This window comes from Saccopteryx leptura, chromosome 2 (genome assembly GCF_036850995.1).
Source record: "Saccopteryx leptura isolate mSacLep1 chromosome 2, mSacLep1_pri_phased_curated, whole genome shotgun sequence".
NCBI lineage: Eukaryota > Metazoa > Chordata > Mammalia > Chiroptera > Emballonuridae > Saccopteryx > Saccopteryx leptura.
This window is the reverse complement of record NC_089504.1, coordinates 162,903,887-162,915,987: the sequence shown is the minus strand read 5'-3', so window position 1 is coordinate 162,915,987 and position 12,101 is coordinate 162,903,887.

The following is a 12,101-nucleotide window of genomic DNA, read 5'->3' as shown; positions in this document are numbered from 1 at the left end:
AATGGAGCTGCTTCATGAAAAGCTCTGCTCCTGCTTTGGATGTGTCCAGAAAGAAGGCAAATGCCACTGTTCAGTGCTGATGCCAAAGAGATTTTCCTCAGGGTGGGAATAGGGGTGGAGAGTCTTAAAAAATTGTTCATCTAACTCTAAGATCCCATGATTCTTTTGCAGTGATCAATACAGTACATAGGGTAGGCATGGGAAGATGGGAAGAAATTTGAGTACAATGTCAGGAAGAGTTTCTCACAAGGTCACTTTTCTCTCCACAACACTTAGTTCTGGTGAATATAAAAGAAAGTCATTGTTGAGGTTCACTTATTTTGTAGTTTATATCGACACATTCTGTAGAGCTGATAAGGTCCATAGAAGTTATCACATCTAAACTTACATCTAATTCATGAATCTTTTAACACTGTTTTGAAAGGTGACTGACCATAGGCCATTTGATCCCTTCCAGGACCAGGACACTCACTCCTTATTTAGCAGGGCCAGCCTTGATATTGTTGTACAAGTCTAAGCTTTTGAAAATTCTTCAATGTGGTGGGTGAAGCTGCATGAACTTTTTTATTCCTGAGGGATAAATCAAGTTTGTGGGGCAATGATACAATGTGGGATCTTGACAAACTCACCAGCTCTTGGGAGTTGACTGGTGTACCCTAGGCCTAGGGGAACACAACGATGGGCCATGCTACCCTTTGATGATCTTTAAGTAGCCATGATAAAGTGTCAACTCCTTTTGAGGGTTTTTTTTTGTTGTTTTTTTTTTTGTAAAGCACAGTTTCTGTAATGGTATTTTACACAAGGAGTACATTATTACATTGTGCATGGAGCGCTTTTCTTGTCAATGTATATGAAGAATTTTAAATGTAACTAGGCTAAACATAGTCTTGTTTCTTTTGCATTCATTGTACTAGTTATCTGAATTTTGATTCTATCACCGAGCCCAGAGATTGATGAGCTACAACAATAGACCTAATTTCTCAACTTGGTTTTCAGCTGGATATGGTCCTGAGATCAAGTTCTGGCCTGTGGAGTAAAAATGACTGGAAATTACTTCCAGTCAGTCACACAAATGCCTCTCATACTCAGTCCTCTATCTCTTCTTGTCCACTGGCTTTGGTGAAATAATTCTGGAGACCTCGAGGAGGCATGACCACAGAAGGATGGAGCCTAGAGTATCAATCAAAATTCCTTCATTGGATTGATATGAGGGAGAAATAAACCTGCACTACATTTAGCTGCTGTAATTTGAGGGTTGTTTAATTTAGCCTGTATCATAATCAAACCAATTTATATCTCTCTCATACACAAGAATAAGATAAACAACTTGCCAGAGGTCTTTTTCAAACTGAGACAAATACGTTCACAATATTCCTTTAATTTAAGATGAACAATCACACATGTATTATAAATATCATTTACAATAACATCTACTTGGTCAACTATTATATCCTCCCAGTAAACCCTTGTTTTTCACCAATTAAATGTTAACTCATCCATTCCTTAATTTATTTTTAGAGAATCGAAAGGACTTATAGCATACTTCTTTTTTAATTTGGATATCTATGCATTTTCTGATTCTGATATCTTTTTGCTGCTCTCTATTTGTGATTCTCATCTGCCTCTTAATTCTCATTACGTCTCTTGAATCATTTCGAAAATGGCTGGCCTAGTCTGCAGAGCTGACTAAACCTGTAAAGTGGCTTCTTACTGTTTTTTTTTTTTCACATGTCCCTTCACATGTGTCTCATCTGATTGTTTTATTTATTTATTTATTTATTTATTTATTTATTTATTTATTTAGTGACAGAGACAGAAAGAGAGATGGATAGACAGGAACAGACAGACAGGAAGAGAGAAATGAGAAGGAGCAATTCTTCATTGTGGCACCTTAGTTGTTCATTGATTCCTTTCTCATATGCGCCTTGATGGGGGGGGGGTGGCTACAGCAGACTGAGTGACCCCTTGCTCAAGCCAACAACCTTGGGTTCAAACTGATAAGCCTTGCTCAAACCAGACGAGCCTGCGCTCAAGCCAGCAACCTCAGAGTTTCGAACCTTTGTCCTCTGCATCCCAATCCAACATGCCACCACCTGGTCAGGCATGATTGTTTTAAATACAGTAGACCTCGTTTAACCCCATGTCCACAAAGATGTTCATGCGACCCAAAGCATGTGTTTGTCTTGGCCTTCTTATGTTTTTGTTAAGGACCTTGGTAGAGAGAAATCGGAATTCCTCTCTCTCCACCTTCTCATCTGTCTTTTCTCTAACTTTCTGTAATTGGTTTTCATTATATGAAATTATAAATATTTGATAGCTGAATGAATAAATAAGAATTTTTGGTCAATGATATTTTTATCATTTTTATTACTCTAGGACCCTGGTTGACAAACTGCGGCTCATGAGCCACATGCGGTTCTTTGGCCCCTTGAATGTGGCTCTTTCACAAAATACCACATGTGGATGCTACCTCGATAAGGAATGTACCTACCTATATAGTTTAAGTTAAAAATATTTGGCTCTCAAAAGAAATTTCAATCGTTGTACTGTTGATATTTGGCTCTGTTAACTATTGAGTTTGCTGACCACTGCTCTAGGGAAATTATAAAGGAAATAAAACCCATTAATAAACATGTGTGAAATGACTGAGATATTGTTTTCAAAGGTTTCTTGAAATTTTCCTGGAGTTGGATTTGCTAAGCAATAGGATATGAATTCAAACATGGCAGGAACAATACTTCCCTGTTTTATGTATGTATGTATTTATCTATTTATTTATTTGAGAGGAGGGGAGACAGAGAGACAGACTCCCACATGTGCCCCAATCAAGATCCACCCCAATCAGTCTGGAGCCAATGCTCTGCCCATCTTGGGCCATCCTTGCAACTGAGCTATTTTTAGCACCTGAGGCAGAGGCTCCATGGAGCCTTCCTCAGTGCCTGGGGCCAAGAACATGCTGGAGTCAGTTGAGCCATGGCTGTAGGAGGCAAAGAGGGGGGAAGGGGAGGGGAAGAGAAGCAGATGGTTACTTCTTCTGTGTCCCTGACTGGGAAATGATCAGGACTTCCACATGCTGCATCAATGCTCTAACACTGAGCCAACTGGCTAGGGAGTACTTCCCTGGTTTAAAGAAAAATACTTTGAGATGTTATAGGACCCTTACCAATGCTCAGTCAAATTTTGTTGAGGAAGCCTGATTAGGTGCAATGTCTTTGGACCACCCTGACTTGGACAGTCTGATTGAGCCCTGACCTGAGGAGAATTCTGTGTGCCAGGCACTCTGTTCAAAGGGAAGATCTTGAAATTGCTTCTGTTTGCCACTGGTACATAAATTGGAATAGGTGAGATGTCAACTTTGATCTTCAAAAGTATGAAGCTTATGGGAAAAAAATTAACTTACTTTGAGTTCATGTGTTTCAGAAAACTGAAGCATCTAACATAAAGTGTGGTGAGGGAAGAGAGGGTGAGTTGTGGATATACAGAATGTCAAATTCTAAATCATGTCCCTTTGAAAGGTATGCACCCTGATTAAATATGAATAGGTGGCAAATGAAGTGACTCTGAATATTCAGTAGAGACAACTTGATGTGGAGAAAGGAATGTGTGACATGGAGTCCAACTCACCTGGACCTCTCAGGTGAAGACTGTCTCCTGGTCTATATTATGTGACCCAGAACTGAAACTTGTATTTTGGGGATGCTAATGAGGATCTAGTGAAGTAATAATGATAGAATCACTTTGAGGACTTTGAATTTTAGACAGGTGAAATTACTTTTTTTCTCTCTTTCTTTTAGGGAAAGAATAAGTAAGTAAATAAAAAAATGTTTTTTATTTTTCTAGAAGTGTTCAAAAAATGGGGGTAAGGCTCCACCTCTTCCTTCCATCAAATCTCACATTCATTGATCTGTTATATAACTGTTCATCCAATTGGTCATGCGATCAAGCCTGGACTCATTTCAGACTCTATAATTTGAATACTTATGTACTTTAAAAGGACTTTTTTATTTTTTATTTTGACAGAGACAGAGTCAGAAAGAGGGACAGATAGGGACAAACAGACAGGAAGGGAGAGAGATGAGAAGCATCAATTCTTTGTTGCAGTTCTTCATTGCACCATCTTAGTTGTTCATTGATTGCTTTCTCATATGTGCTGTGACTGGGGGCTATAGCAGAGTGAGTGACCCCTTGCTCAAGCCACCAACCTTGGGCTTCAAGACAGTGACATTTGGGCTCAAGCCATCAACCATGGGGTCATGTCTAGGATTTCATGCTCAAGCCAGTGACCCTGTCCTCAAGCTGGTGAGCCTGCTCTCAAGCCGGATGAGCCCATGCTCAAGCCAGTGACCTCGGTGTTTTGAACCTGGGTCTTCTATGTCCCAGTACGATGCTCTATCCACTGTGCCACTGCATGGTCAGGCTAAAAAGATCGATTTTATAAATATTCTCTCCTACCTAAAAATTTCAAAGTAGTTAGGTAAATTAGGAATCACTTTGGCAAGTTATATTCTCCTCCTTCTCTCCAAATACTCAAAATATCACCCTTTATCTTCTGATACATCTGGTTATCACTATGCCCTTAGAAGGTGCTTATGCATCACAGTAGGCATCTCAATGAGATTAAGACCGTTGCTTCAGTTTTCACATAGGATGGTTGGTTTTTTGTCCCCAAACCTCCACCAGTGGCATTGTGGGTACCGCTGCTAAAGTCAGCCCATGATGAAGAGGGACATTTGAGTTGAGTCATGCCTTTAGCAGATACGCATCAAGTACAGTTATGTGCCCTGAACTCTGTTAAGTCTCTTTTCCTGCACTCTGTTAGGCTTAGAGACTAGAGGTAGAGACAGATATTCCTCCAGTAAATACTAATGTGATGAATGTTATAAAGGAAAAATAATAGATCCCGGGATATAGCCATCAATGGTATTTGAACAATAGGTCATCAATATCTGCATCATTTTCATATGGAAAACTCACATATTATTATTATTATTATTATTATTATTATTATATTTATTATTCATGAGAAGTGGTTTCATTTATATTTTACAGGACTGAGAGTATTACTGAAAAGAGCAAAAAGTTTGTGCTGCTCAGAGAGAGTAGTCAGATACCAGTTGGCTCATTGTAATTGTGGCTCAACACTCTTAAAAGGAAAAAACACAAAACTCTGTTGTAGCTGGTGCTATTTTTATTCCATTTTAGCAATCTGCAGCCATGTTGAAATAATGCCAGGCTGAACACCAATACCAGGTACCACCAGTTCTAGAGATAGAATGTAACATTACATCATGTGTCATCCTGAGCATCACAAATGTCTCTATACTTCATCTCAAATAACATTATAATTTACACTGGGAGACTTCAAACTCTGTAGCCTGTGGTGTATGTGGTTTTGTTTTTTGTTTGTTTTTTTCTTTTTAGAAAGCTGAATGTCATTAAATCTTTCAGTGTCATTTCAAATAAAAAGTACCTGGATAGGTGGGCTTATAAACATTTGGCTGTTAATCAACAGATGCCACAGAGTTTTGTGCTGAAAATCAAAGAAAAATGAAAGGACTCCTGTGTGCAATATGAATGAAATAAGAGATCACAGAAGAGAGGAGGAACAATAAGATCTTTTGTTTAAAAAAAATGTTACATAAGTTATGAAGGTATACATTTAAAGTTGGCAAACCAATTCTGGCAAAAACAAAAACCATCCCAATTCAGACATGTTCCCAGCACCAGAACATAACCTGTAATATCTCCACTGAAATTTTGGAAATGTTGTGTGGCTGTTTCAACACCTACTCACCCTGTGCATTCTAGTTGTCAACTCTGCACTTTGGTGCCTGAGGCTTCTCTGGGAAAGCAGTCGTCACCTGCTCACTTTGATCCACTGGCTAGGAAGATGATGTTGTCTTTGTTCAGAAAACCATTGCAAACATTTATACTAAGAGAGGAAGGGAAGAATATCTTTATCTCCTTTCTTCTCCTCCTAAATTCTTGAAGGGATTAGTGGATCTTTCCAGCTGGTTATTGGTTTCTCTGACTTTGGGTTTGTTCTATGGGTCTCTTATTTTCTTGCAATTGACTCAATATTTTGAATATTTTTTAAACAGGTGCATTTATGTTTAAAATGAGTCACCAAACATCTCTGTCATTTGGGAATGATTTTAGGGGTGCCAGAGAGGGTCTTTATAACTCCGTTTTAACTCAGACTTAATTTTCTTGCCATTCCATGGTACTGAAGGGACCCTTTTAGAGTCCTGAAGTTTCCTGTGTATTGTCCCATAAGTCCTAAGAGTGTAAAACTAAAGGAGTGAGTGTTGTTTGGCATCTATAAAATTTTATAAGGAGAAAAATTGAAGTATCCTGGGTTCTCTGGGAGAAGATTGTACTAGAAGGAGGTTTGAAAACAGCTATAGGAGAAGTAAAGAATCACCAGAGAGAAACTTGATTTATGTCACTGTCCTGAGTTCTCTAACCACAACTACTGGGGAATTATCATATAACTCTGGCCTATAGAGAACATTTCTTCCATTGCTGAGTGAGGAATGTATGTTACCTGTTGTACAGAGAACAAGACATACCTTCTCATCAGGACTTTAGGGTCAAATTTTACTTCAAACATGATTTCTTGAGAAACTATTTTCATTATGCCCCCCCCCACACACACACATCAGGGGAAATATATATATTAAGCATCTTTGCTATGGCTACAAAGAGTCCCCAAGTCCCTATGGTCTTCAACAGTGTTTCTTTCTTTCTTTCTTTCTTTTAAATTTTATTTAGAAAATTAAATTTGACATTGGTTGAAATTGATCAATAAGAGTACATAGGTTTCAAGTAAACATTTCTATAGAATTTAAACTATTGATTATGTTGTTTAACCATCACCCAAAGTCAAAATCAATTTCCTAAACTGTATATTTGTCATTTTTACTCCCTTCCCCTACCTCCTCTCCTTTTCCCCTCCCCATGGTAACCACTTCACTTTTATCTATGTCCATGAGTCTCAGTTTTATATCCCATCTATGTGTGAAATCATATAGTTCTTAACTTTTTCTGATTTACTTATTTCACTCAGTATAATGTTCTCAAGATCCACCCATGTTGTCGTAAGTGCCATATGTCATCATTTCTCATGGCTGAGTAGTATTCCATTGTATATATAGTCCTCTATTGAAGGACACTTTGGTTGTTTCCATGTCTTGGCCACTATGAATAATGCTGCAATGAACATGGGGGTGCATGTGTCTTTATGTACCAATGTTTTAGAGTTTTGGGGATCCCAGTAGAGGGATCACTGGGTCATATGGTAGAGAATTCTATTCTTAAGTTTTTGAGGAATCACCATACTTTCTTTTTTTAAATTAAAAAAATTATTTTTTATTTTAGTGAGAGGAGGGAAGGCAGAGACAGACTCCTCTATGTGCCCCAACTGGGATCCACCCAGAAAGCCCACTAGGGGGTGATGCTCTGCCCATCTGGGGCCCTTGCTCTATTGCAACTGGAACCATTTTAGCGCCTGAGACAGAGGCCATGGAGCCATCCTCAGCACCAGGGACCAACTCATTCTAATGGAGCCTTGGCTGCAGGAGGGGAGGAAAAGAGAGAGAGAGAGAAGTGTGGGGGGGTAGAAAAACAGATGGGCACTTCTCCTGTGTGCCTTGACACCAAATACAAGACATCCATATACCAGGCTGATGCTCTACCTCTGAGCCAACCAACCAGGGCCAAACCACCATACTTTCTTCCATAATGGCTATACCAGTTTACATTCTCACCAGCAGTGAATGAGGGTTCCTTTTTCTCTGCAGCCTCTCCAACACTTGTTATTATCTGTCTTGTTGATAACAGACAACCTAACAAGTGTGAGGTGGTATTTCATTGTAGTTTTGATTTGCATTTTTCTAATAGCTAGTGAAGATGAACATCTTTTCATATATCTGTTGGCCATTTGTATGTCTACTTGGGAGAAGTGTCTGTTCAGGTCCTTTTTCTCCTTCACATTTCATGCTGGTGACTGTAGTTGGCAGTGGCTGCCACAGCTCTACTTGGGTGTGTTTGAAGAATCTTCTCACTCTTGGGCCTTGGCCTAAGGAACAGTATCTATTTGGGATGAGCCATCCTCCTAGAAGAAGAAAGCAGCACAAGAAATTTGGGTAACGTGCAATAATTCTGCACACAATCTCATGTACTCCTATGTTTTAGTCCTATAAAGTGTGGCATAGCCAAGCCACACAGTAGCTTGGGAAGATAAATTCTGCCTACGAGGAGGCCACACAAGAACAGACAGTAAGTGTGTCATCTTATAGGGGAAGGAATAAATAGTTGGGAATGATAATACAATCTGTCACAACATATCAATTCTCATGTGATGTCTTAGTTTTGTAGAAATCCCTGGTAAATTCAGTCTTCGAGTCAAGTGCGTCTAGACTGAAATAGCCTATTAAGGTTCCTGGATATTTATTTGTAACTATGTCTAATCTGCACACTGAGTGCTAACCAGTAGTTTCCAGGATGTCATTTGTCATTCATACTTTTTTCAACTATGAGTTGGAGTTCAACTAAGAGATAAACTGGACGGAAGGAAATAAATGTTTTTTCCTACATTTAGGGATTTTCCTGTGGAGTTTAAAATTTACTTCCTTATTAAGTATGTGATAATAAAATTGTTCATGTATCCTTAAAGTGGACTCCATACAAACAGTTAAGGAATTAAGTGTCAATGTTCTTCACAAGTGACAGTAATTTACATGGAGCTTTTCCCTTATAGGCTGTTCTGGTGTTGTTCAGCCTCCTCTAGAAATCAGCTCACTAAGCAGTTAGGTCATTAAAAATTCTTGGCACTTTACCTAAAGGCTCCTGGGTGTTAATCCTGGTTTATTGGTCAAACTCCAACTAGGGTAATGACCATCTGACTTCTTAAGTTACTCCTGCAATTTTGGTCAAACAGTATGTTCTTCTCACTTTCTGTTCCATATGGTTTTGCAAACTGGCCTGCTTATTACAGAGATGTGCCATCTTCCTTATAAATAAGATGAGGATAATTTAAAAGCACTTCTCACAGCTTCTGAGCTGTAACAGTGTTTTCTGTCATGAATATATCTTGAGTCTAGACATGGACTCTTTCCTGACAGAGACTTCAAATATAACCAAATGCATGTGTTGACCTTCCTCCCTGTGATATACTTATATGGTTTGTCCTTGGGTAAGCTCATCCCACAGAGAAAACTCAGGGAGAGAACCTGGCCTACGTCCTGCCTCTGAATGAGAAGCAGAGAAGCTCTGAAGAACTTCTTGGTGTCTTCTTTCTGGTTGGTTAGACAGATTTTACACAATTGCTCTTGGAATGACATTACCACAGGGATCTTAGGCACACCACAAACTGAAAATTATGTAGAGAAAATTTTGGATGTCCACCAAAAACTTTTAATATTTCTTATTATTTTAATGTTTAAGGACATATTTTACTATTTATATCACTAATATAGCCTATTTAGAAAATGCGTCATTATTTGCACATATTTTAATAGTACAAATAACTTGAATCCCCATTTTATTATTAATAGAATATAAAGTGACATGTATAAAACTTTAAACAAATAATTGTTGAATAGATGTTTAATACCTATGTATGTATTTAATTTCCTAAAAGTCACCCTGGTTTCCAACATTTTCACCAATAAAATTCATTAATTAGTTTTTTCCCACTTGATTTTAGATAATAAAGATTTTTGCCTCCTGTATAAAATGTCAACTAATAATTCGCTTCCAAAGTTTTTTTGTTTTTTTCAAAGACACATATAGCCAATAATCAGAGTTATTGATCATCTTACACTCATAGTTAAAATGTAACCTCTTTGAGGGCCCAGAGAATATCTTTTCTCATTGCTGTTCTCAGTGCTGAACATCAGGTTAACACATCATCCATGCTGAGGAGACGTTATGGGAAGAAGAAGGCATCCACCTCTGGGGTATCTCCACCCTCTCCTTCTCCAGCATCAGTACCTCCACCTTGGCTCAAGTCTTTGTTTGTCATTTCTCAGTGGACTATTCCAACAGCTGCAAGAGCCTCAGAACTTATCTCCTCACTGTGCTATCTCCATGATTCCACCAATTTCACGCAGTCACTGTAGAGATCCTCCTGAGACATGCTGGGCTTTGCTGGTACTCCACACTGACTGTCTACTATCACCCCAAAAAATGCTTCAGCTCCTGAGTGGGCTTTGACCTTTAGCCCATACCTGCTTGTTAACTATCTCACACTGCTGCTCACTCGTCACACTGAACCTCACTGTCCTCATTCTTGCCCTTCTTGAATTAGCCCTCCTTCTTCCCTCCTTAATAGTAAAGCAGTCTCTCCTCTTTGTGAAGACTTTTCTAAGGTCCCTCTCACCTCACCCCAGGTTAGTAATTTCTACCACTATGTTGTCCCATTGTGTCATTCACATTTTGATTTAGCTCTTGCTGCCTTTTTCTCTATGACTGTCTCTTTCACTAAGGCAAACTCTTCAAGGGTCTGGAATAACCATTTTCATTTGTTACAAGCCGGACTTGTATGTAGTTGTTTTTTTTTTTTTTTGCTGAGCACACAAAAATGTTAGAAAGTGAGAAGGTCCTTAGTTGATCAAGGTACAAAAATTTGGAGAAAAAATAATTGATATGGGTAAAACCTCTAGGTCTTGTCCTTGAACTCATGAAGAGCTCAGTTCTTGTGCATTAAACACATCTCTATGAACTGTTTCACAGTAGATAACAGTATAGATTTTACTGGTCAACTTCCATGAAGTGGTGTGGCAAAAATGATATTTTAAAATTGAATTTATTGGGGTGACACTGGTTAACAAAATTACACAAGTTTCAGGTGCCCAATTCCATAGCACATCATCTGCACACTGCAAGTCACGAGTCCTTCCAACACTATTTATCCCTCTCCCCCACCTCCCTCCAACCCCACTCTCTGGCAATCAACCCATTGTTGTCTGTGTCCATGAACATTTTTCTATGTTTTTTTTTCTTTGTTGCTGAATTCTTCCACCACCCCCACCTAGACCCTCAACCTCTCCTTTCCCAGGACAGCTATCAGCCTGCTCTCTCTGTGTGAATTTGTCTCTATTTTCTTGAGTTCACTTTGTTCATTAGATTCCACATATGAATGAAATCATATGGTACTTGGCTTTCTTTGATTGACTTACTTCACTTAGCATATTGCTCCCCAAGTCCGTTCATGCTGTTTCAAAGGTTAAGATTTTCTCTTTTTTTAATGACCAAGTTATATTTCATTGTGTAAATATACCATAGTGTTTCTTTATCCACTCATCTACTGATGGACACTTGGACTGCTTCCATATCTTGGCTATTGAAAATAATGCTGCAATGAACATAGGGGTGCATATATTCTTTTGAATTAGTATTTTGGGTTTCTTCAGGTAAATTTCCAGAAGTGGGATCATTGGGTCAAAAGGCAGTTCCATTTTTAATTTTTTGAGATAATCCCATACTGCTTTCCACAGTGGCTATACCAGTCTGCATTCCCACCAGCAGTGCAGGAGGAGGGTTCCCTTTTCTCCACATCCTTATCAAGACTTGCTGCTTGTTGATTTATTGATGATAGCCATTCTGACAGGTGTGAGGTGACATCTCATTGTGATTTTAATTTGCATTTCTCTGATGATTTAGTAACATTGACCATCTTTTCGTATGTTTATTGGCCAATGTGTGTCCTGTGCAGAAGTGTCTATTCAGATCTTTTGCCCATTTCTTAATTGGATTATTATTATTATTTGGTGTTGAGTTCTGTAAGTTCTTTACAAATTTTGGATATTAATCCCTTATCAGAAGTATCACTGGCAGATATGTTCCTCTATTCAGTAGGTTGTCTTTGCATTTTGCTGATGGTATCCTTTGCTGTGAAAAAACCTTTTAGTTTAATGTAGTCCTATTTGCTTATTTTCTCTTTCGTTTCCCTTGCCTGAGGAGATATATAAAAAACATTGCTACAAAAAATGCAAAAAATTTTACTGCCTCTGTTTTCTTCTAGGATTTTTATGGTTTCAAGTCTTACATTTAAATCTTTAATGTAAAAATTTAAATTTATTCTGTGTGTGGTATAA